Below are 8,228 nucleotides of genomic sequence, written 5' to 3'. Positions count from 1 at the left end.
GGCGTGTATACAGCATCTGTGTGTACCAGGGCGTGTATACAGCATCTGTGTGTACCACGGCGTGTATACAGCATCTGTGTGTACCACGGCGTGTACACGCTTTTGCTCTAACATGAAGCCACAGAGATCAGAGAAGCAAGTCTGCCAAACGATGCCCAGGGTGGCTGACCGCCTCAGTCACCTCCTTGAGGTCAGGCGGGATTCCAATGACCTTAAGAATGTTCCTTCACTGCCAGGAGGACAAAGGGATTTGTGCATCAGCACTACCACAAGCACAAGTTGTGGGACATCCGGGACCCTGCATTAAGTAACTTCCACCAACTCAAACGGGAAACTCAGAAAGTCCATACGTGAAGAAAACACAAGTAGTTCTGGTTGCGTGAGGATCCCTGTGTGTTCTGTTGGTTTAGAGAGAAAATCTAAGTGCAGGGTACTTAACTAAATTAAGGGTAAGATACATAATAATTTCATTCAGAAATGTGAATCTAAAATCCAATTTCCAAGGGCTGGCCAAAGAGCTCAGCAGATTAAAGTGCCTGCTTAGGCAGCTGCAGGGGCTGGGAGTTGGGTTCCAGGGTCGGCCCTGCCCCCGGGGCACCCTGAGATGGAGAATGAGACTGGGCATGATGGCACCCGCCTGTAATCCCAGCACTTGGGAGGCTATAAAGGGGAGAATCACTACGAGTGCAATTTATGCAGTGAGACCCTGTACATCCTGTCTTAAATACAAAAAAAAATAAGTAAAATAAAAAATAAATAAATAAATAAATAAAGTCCACTTTCCAGAATGTGGAGCAATGTACTGAGAGTAAGAGGGGAGGAGGAAGTTACAGGACGTGTAACTCTGAGAAATAACACTTTGGATGACATTTAGCCTGGCCCTATGACTTGCCATCCCATTCACCATCCCGATTCTCAGCTGTTCTGGACTTATGAGAAGATGGCTGGCCTGCTGGCCCCACTGTCAGTGGACACTAAGATTCAACCATCACCTCTGCGCAAAATTCTAAGGGCACCACGGCTGAAGCAGTGGGCAGCTCCAGTGTGCAGCAGGCACTCTGACCTGGCTTGCTGATCTTTTGGGGAGACATACGCCTTACCGTTAAGAGTTTCAAGTTACCCAGGCCTCATACATGTCTACACATGCCCCAGAGTCCCACCCCAGGTTCACCTTCCCCCAACAGCTCCAGCCAATTCCAAACAACTGAAGTTATCATGTGGGGAATGGACAGGAACTATTTACCCAAGTCATTCTTCTTCAGAGTGAACAATACAGAGAATGTGAACATATGTGACCACGCAGCTGATCCACACAAGCATTCCCCCACACTCATTTATTTTAAGGCATCATGTGCTATTTTTACACCCCACAGAAACACTGCCAAGGGAATCCACAGAGGAAAACAAAGAAACCGTAGCTGCCGAGGCTGCTCTGGCTTTACATTGTCACAGCACAAACTACCACAGCACACTACCTGCTACCTAGCCTCAGAGACAAATGTCATAAACGAAATCATCTGCTGTTCTTCGAGATCAAGTGCCTTTTTTCTTTTCTTAAAGGAAAGTCTGTATGTGGGTATCAAATGAAAACATAATACTGGCCTTACTGGTCCATGTGCAACGCTGGTTGCGAACAGGTGCGACGGGTGCTCTGGGCTCCAGCAGGGAAACTGCAGCCTCAACTTCCGCCCTGCAGGTCTGTGCAGGGCAGGAACGAGGACAGCAGCTGTGGGCTCTGAGTGGGCACACACGAGCCAAAGTGGGGAGCAAGCCGAAGGAGCGGCAGACCTTGGGGGAATGAAGATGCTCTGCACAGGCACAGAAAGGCTGATCCTACATAGAAACCAAACCGGCCCTAAACCTAGATGACCCAAAGACTAAACCAAGACCAGTACCTAGGCTGGGGATGAACTGAACCAGGGAAGGAACAGGAATGTGCTGAGACAGCGGTGCACAATTTTCCTCTTCTAGAGTCTTCTGCTTGGCCTGGAGGTATGCCCCGGGACATTTTGCAGCCAGTCTCTGTTGAATCCTGGTTCCTTGAGTCCCTCGTAACGCTGACCTCTCACAGCATTCCCGCAGAGGCAAACAACCCTGGTATGTACCATTTATTTGCACTCAAAACATCCTTCCTGGGCCCATCCCAACGAGCTAAGCGTACCATTTTCAACTAAGGCCCTGGCATTGTCTAGGAATGTTTTCAGGGCTAAGCAAATTGCTAAAGCAAACATGACATTTCCCTCTGCTAGGACAGCCAAGTGCTGTGAGCAGAGGCTCCCGGACAGGACTTGCAGGGAAACTGCCCCCTCTGGTGGAACAGCTGGCAACAGACACCCTGGCTCCGGCGAAGCTTCTATTTGGCACCAGAGCAGGGAGGAAGCAAACTGGCTTCCAAGGTGGCTCCCTCAGCCGACGCGCCACACTCGCAGCCTGCAGGTGTAGCAATGAGGTGTAGCCCATTCTGGGCTTCCAGTGCTCTTCGCACTGTTCTCAGCACCTTGCTGTGTTTTCATTCATTCTTCCCACCAGTGTAAGGAAACAGGTGTGTTATTATCCTCACCCAAATGGCAAAACAGGCCCAGAGCAGAACACATCTTGTTCAAGGAGGCACTACTGAGGGTGGAGATGGCCTCGAGGCCAGGCAGGCTAGCTATATGCATATACCTGGGCTCAGACAACAGCTGAACCAACCTGTATTTTATTTGGTATTTAATTAATGTATGCATGTATGTATGTATGTATGTATGTATGTATCTGGTACAGGGTCTCACTAGGCAGACTCATGGTGATCCTCCTATCTCAAGCCTCCCCAGTGCTGGGATCACAGGTGTGTGCCACCATGCTAGGCTTTGGTGGCCGGCTTGGAGCCAGGCCAGCACAACACATGGTACCAGGAATTGAACCTGGGTCCTTGAGCTTGCTGGGCAGGTGCTTAGACTACCGAGCTTTCTTCCCAGCCTCTTATTTTGTATTTTAAATACTAAAATGATGGAGTACCGTATGATGCCTGAGCACTCCTTACCACTAAGACTAGGGAGGCAAAACCAAGCAAGCCCACAGCTGTGCCTGGAGAGGTCAGTGGGCGAGCAGGGGACAGCTCCAACTCGGAATCCACACACGTTGGTTTAGGACAACTAGAGAGGGGTGCCCGAAACGTGGAGAGGGAGGAGGACTGCACCTCTGTACTCACAATCTCATAGTGCTAGGCTGGCTTTTAAATGTGGTAATACCATTGCTGCTTTTCATTTAAATAAAGAGAGCCTTCTCTTTCAGAAATACACGCTAAAATATCTGCCAGTGAAATAAAGTGATGGTTAGGATCTGCTTTGAAACAACCTGGCAGGGTGCATGCAAGAGGCTGCCTGACGCAAGGTTGGCCACCTGCTGACTGCTGAAGCTGGCGCACGGGTACACCTGCCTTTGTGTGCTTCAAACTTGCCACAGGTGGCATCTATAACACGGGGCACGCCCACTTTACAGAGTATCTCAGACAGCAGACATCTGCTCTCAGTGCAGTATGGCCGGCTTCGTGTAAGTCGGGCACTGCTTGGGCGGCTGTCGGCGCTGATCAGGAACATGAAGCCTACTTAGCACACACCCATTTTTCTGATGTGCCAAAGGAAGCCACATGCTCTGGCTTCCAGGCAGCGGGCCAGGCCTCTACAGGAAGGCAGGGGACACCCACCCCTCACCAGTGACACCTTGGGCCGCAGACCCGCGGCCTCTGCCACCTCCAGCAGTGCCTTTGTCGGTCCAGACCACAGCACCACCATGTACTGTGCTGCCTGGCCACTGTGGGCCAAACCAAGAACAGTGAGCAAATTGTCACCTCAACTTCTTTACGAAGTGATCTGGAAAAACTAATTATGTGTTATTCCAGGCACATGCTCATTTCTGATGAGAATGAGTGTGGATGAAAAGATCACATGTAAGAAATTCACATTATGTACTCACAAGCCACACGTGTGCTTTGTGGATGCACCGGGAGGCTCATTGTACCTCAAAGAGGAATGAGCATTTGCTCACAGCCTGGGTGCTGCTCACAAGAAGGATCAAAGATGGGGAGGCCACCCCATAGACCCCCAAACAGGGTGATCTGCTCAACGAGCCTTAAACACAATCCTTTCCTGCTATAGCAACACTGTTAAATTCCTCAACATGCACAAAACTGAGGTAAATTTCTCATCCTTTGGCTTCCCTCCAGTAGTAAAAATTAATTGCCACATAAAATTGCTGATTCCTACCAAATGAAGCTATACGATTTATCAACTCTCGAATGGCGCAAACTCAATAGTAGTTTAACTACATCACCTGAATTATTGCTGTGTTTTCTACCAGCGACAGCTTTACAGGGAATGTAAGTTTTGCGAATTCATTCACGTAGGACAAACTTCCAAAGTAAACAAAGGCATTAGGCAGAGGCAGCTCCCCTGTGGCCTTGTCAGAGCGATGCTTGAAGCAGGCATGATGGGCAGGCTGAGGTTCTCTCAGCGCCTCCTTGACGAAGCTCCCCTACGTGGGAACCAGAGGCCTTCTCTGGCTGCTTCCCAAGCTGCAGCCGCACCTTACCCAGGGCTGCTACCCTCCAATGGTCCAATGCCCCAGCACCCTTAGTTTAAAGCTATCATAAATTAATTATCCAATGCCACTTGGTGTAGGGACCTGGTTATTTAAAATGCATTAAAAATAAATCACTGCCAATAGCTTTTTTAATTTTCTGCCAGGGCAATGAATTTATAAACAGCTCACATGGTGCAGCAGTCATTTAGCTGGAGAATAACTCTGAGGAAGCCAAATGACAGGCACAGAAGGCAAAGGCGGCACCAGGCTTTCCAAGGGCAGGAGCCCACCTTTGTTTTCCAGCAGTCATCAGCCTGAGCCTCAACGAGCATGTCACTTAATTCCCCTTTCCTTGTTCCCTTTTTCTCGTTCTTCACCACTGGCCTGATTCTCAACAAGGGATCCATTGGAAGGCGGCCAGGCACCAACAGGTGAGTTCCCTTCCCTTTGCCATAATCACTACAAGCGGACCAGTACTTCTCCATCACTCCAAAACGACTTCAGGAAGAATCCCTGGGGACCAGTATCGAGGTCCTTGCAGTGGCCACCCACCTGCCCTCTAAGGGAAAAACACAGCTCCAGGTCTCAAGGGAGAAAGGCCTTAACTCTAAGGATTTCAGTCACATTAAAAAACAAACCAAAGAAACTAAGAACAAACCTGTAAAGAGTCCACAATCTTGGGTTCAAGTATGCTTCATGTTCTGTCTACAGTCGGAGCGTGCCCTGGACCTGTTATAAAATTAGGTTCTTGAGTATATTCTTTTCCTTAAGTATGTGTGAATCAGAAAAGACTAGTTTCACCAAAGTCAGAGAGCTTATTTCAAAGCATGCTGATTTTTCTTATTCCTGGACACTTTAATTTGTCCCTTTGTCATCCTTGGTGCTTCCCTGCCTACATTAGGAGAATGTAGGGATTCTGTCCAGGTTTGTGGTCAGAGTCACAGGAAGAAAGATCAAGAATGAAACCTTTCTGGTTTGGTTACTTACTTCAAAGGCCATTTTGTTCTTTTCTTCTTTCCTGGCCAAGTTTTGCATATTTGGGATCTGAGTTGCTTAACTTTCTCTACCTTGCTGGTTTTACTACTTATGAGCTGAGAATATTCTCTAATGATTATCCTGAATACAACCCCAGGTAACCACAAGTGTTTAGCGTACAACACAAAATACCCATGAGGACCCCGGGCTGGTGATGGAACATTTGCCTCTATAAAATACTGCATTCTTCCCACTGCCATGGGTTGGGTGTGCTGCTCTGTGTGCCATCTGCGGCTCAGGAGGCTACTGTAGAGAACGCTCCTTGGCATGGCTCTCTGGGATCCGGCCCTGCCAGGGAGGCCAAGCCCTCACTAGCACTGAAAGCCAGCCCTACAGCCATGGGGCTCTGCTATCTACCTAGCAAGGGCCATCCACCTCCTGACAATTCACTGGGCTGTGCACTTTTTTCGATGTGCAGTGCACTTTTTAAAGAGTTGACAACAGCTCAAGGAAAAGTCAGTATTTTACTTCAGCTCATACCTGTCTACTGAGTTACTTCAATAAAACATCAGAGTCAACGTGGGGCAGGGGACTGACAAAAGGAGGCCTGCATCAGGACCATGCCAAGTCCATGGACCTGGGCACTAAGCTCCCTATGTTTTCTGTGGGTCTTGAAGCTGGGGACTAAACGAGGATCAAAAAAAAGCAGAGTTCGATTAGAAAGAAAGCAAGAGCACCAGTGCATTTCCCAAGGCTTAGGTTGGTATCCATTCAACCTTGCTCTGAAAGAAGCTGAGGATGACGCTCCTCTTGTGGCTACTTGACCCACCATGGCTTTCTAGTCTGACCATCAAAGGCGATCATTACCCACTTGCTCCCTCTACTAGGCCGTTGTCCCAACATCCTGGCCAACTGAGTGGTCCATGGCACATGGGAGAAGCAAGTCACATTGTGAGCCACTCACTACAGCTTCTATAACATGGCACACACTGAGCACAGCTAGCCACTCCTCAATATTAAGGCCCCTGCCCACATCCAAACCCTAGCAGAATTAGAGAACCAGCAGAGCAATCAGCAAAACCTTAGGCTGGAATTATTTCTGCTCCTTGGGTGTGAGGCACGTGTGTGTGCCGGGTAGAGGCCAGGCAGGGGACACAGAAGTACGCGGTGTACACACAGTTTAATGGGCAGGCTGATGTGTCTATCCACGGGAGCTGCAGAAGGCACAGAGGGACTAGCATGAGGTAGGTACAGTGGGCCACCTCTGGGCAGCACTTTGCAGTCTGCAAGACTCCACATCTGGACAGTGGAAGAGGGAAACACTCACACAGGGGACAAGGCTTTGCCATTTACTAGTGGGCCACATGACATCGCATCCATTACTACAGCACTTTACAGTTGGAGATCCTCATCTATAAAGAAAAAGTACCTCACTGGGATTTTACATATGCATTGAGAAAAAGTAGCTAACCCATGGTATCCCTCAATAGAGACTTCAGGATGACACAAAGAAAATCCAGAGAACACGTCTGTGGCTCACCTCTGTACCTCCCTGGACTGTCTCATCAGCTCCTGTGGAAAAGTCTGTGGTCAACTGAACATAAGAAAGGCCATTTGGTTCCTAAGAGTCAAAGATGACCACAGGGCCAGGTTACAGAGCAGTGCCTGCCCTCAGGAAGCTGGATGGCCTGCTCTAGCAGAGACGAGACTGGTTCACTGTACCACTGAGCCCTTGTACCTTGAACCCAGAATGCCTTGCCCTACCGTCAAGAGCGACCATGAGGACCAGGGACTATGGTTACGCACAGACAGGTCCCTGAGAATACTTGCTATGGGGTGGGGGTGGGGGAGAGATACTTTTCACCCTGCCCAAGTTTCACAATTTTCCTCTTGTGAGAAATGTTTTATTTAAAAGGAACACAGAATATATGTCCCATAAAACCCATAGCACAGCCAAACCATGAGAAAAATGTCAGACTGTAGTAATAATAATAATAATAATAATAATAATAATAATAAAATACTTGAGTTGTACCAGACTATGGTACCATGTGAAATGATAACCAGAGGGAGACTAGGGATGGGAGACATAAAGGCACTACACCAGTGATGAGGAACATGTTAGAGACCGAGTGTTCCAACTCAACCTATAGCCCACTTACTTCCTGCAAAGCACCAATGCTGCAATTAAGCCTGAATACTGATGTTTTATTTTAAGAAAAAATAACTGTTATCTAATGCTCAGCTGCTGGGGTGACTGGACTCACAAGCCAGGAGGGCTCTCTGTGCCTGCTGTGGCTATGGTTTGCCACCACTGCACTGTACTATGTTCTCCACTTCTCTGTAACCCTAGAGCCATTCGACTTCATACCATTTAGAGACTTCACCTCTGGTAGCTTACACATGGGTGTCCTCCAGTTTTTTAAAGGTCCTCACTCTTCCCCAACACTGGATCAAATAGATGCCAAACAAACTGGCATAGGCAGGGCATCTGTCTGGCCAACCCTGACCCAGGGCATACGTGCCTAAGCACAGAGTCAGCAAGAACGGGCAGGGTCAGCTCCAGGGCGCGCACGCTCCGGATGGCATCTCCTCGGGGACACGTTCACTCCTCTGCTTTACAGTGATGGTGTAGCCAAAGCACACTGGACAGACACCGGCAGCCTCTAAAAATCAGACAACCTTCACCGTCG

This window comes from Octodon degus, unplaced genomic scaffold (assembly GCF_000260255.1).
Source record: "Octodon degus isolate 3935 unplaced genomic scaffold, OctDeg1.0 scaffold00010, whole genome shotgun sequence".
Classification (NCBI taxonomy): Eukaryota; Metazoa; Chordata; class Mammalia; order Rodentia; family Octodontidae; genus Octodon; species Octodon degus.
This window is presented reverse-complemented; position numbering follows the sequence as displayed.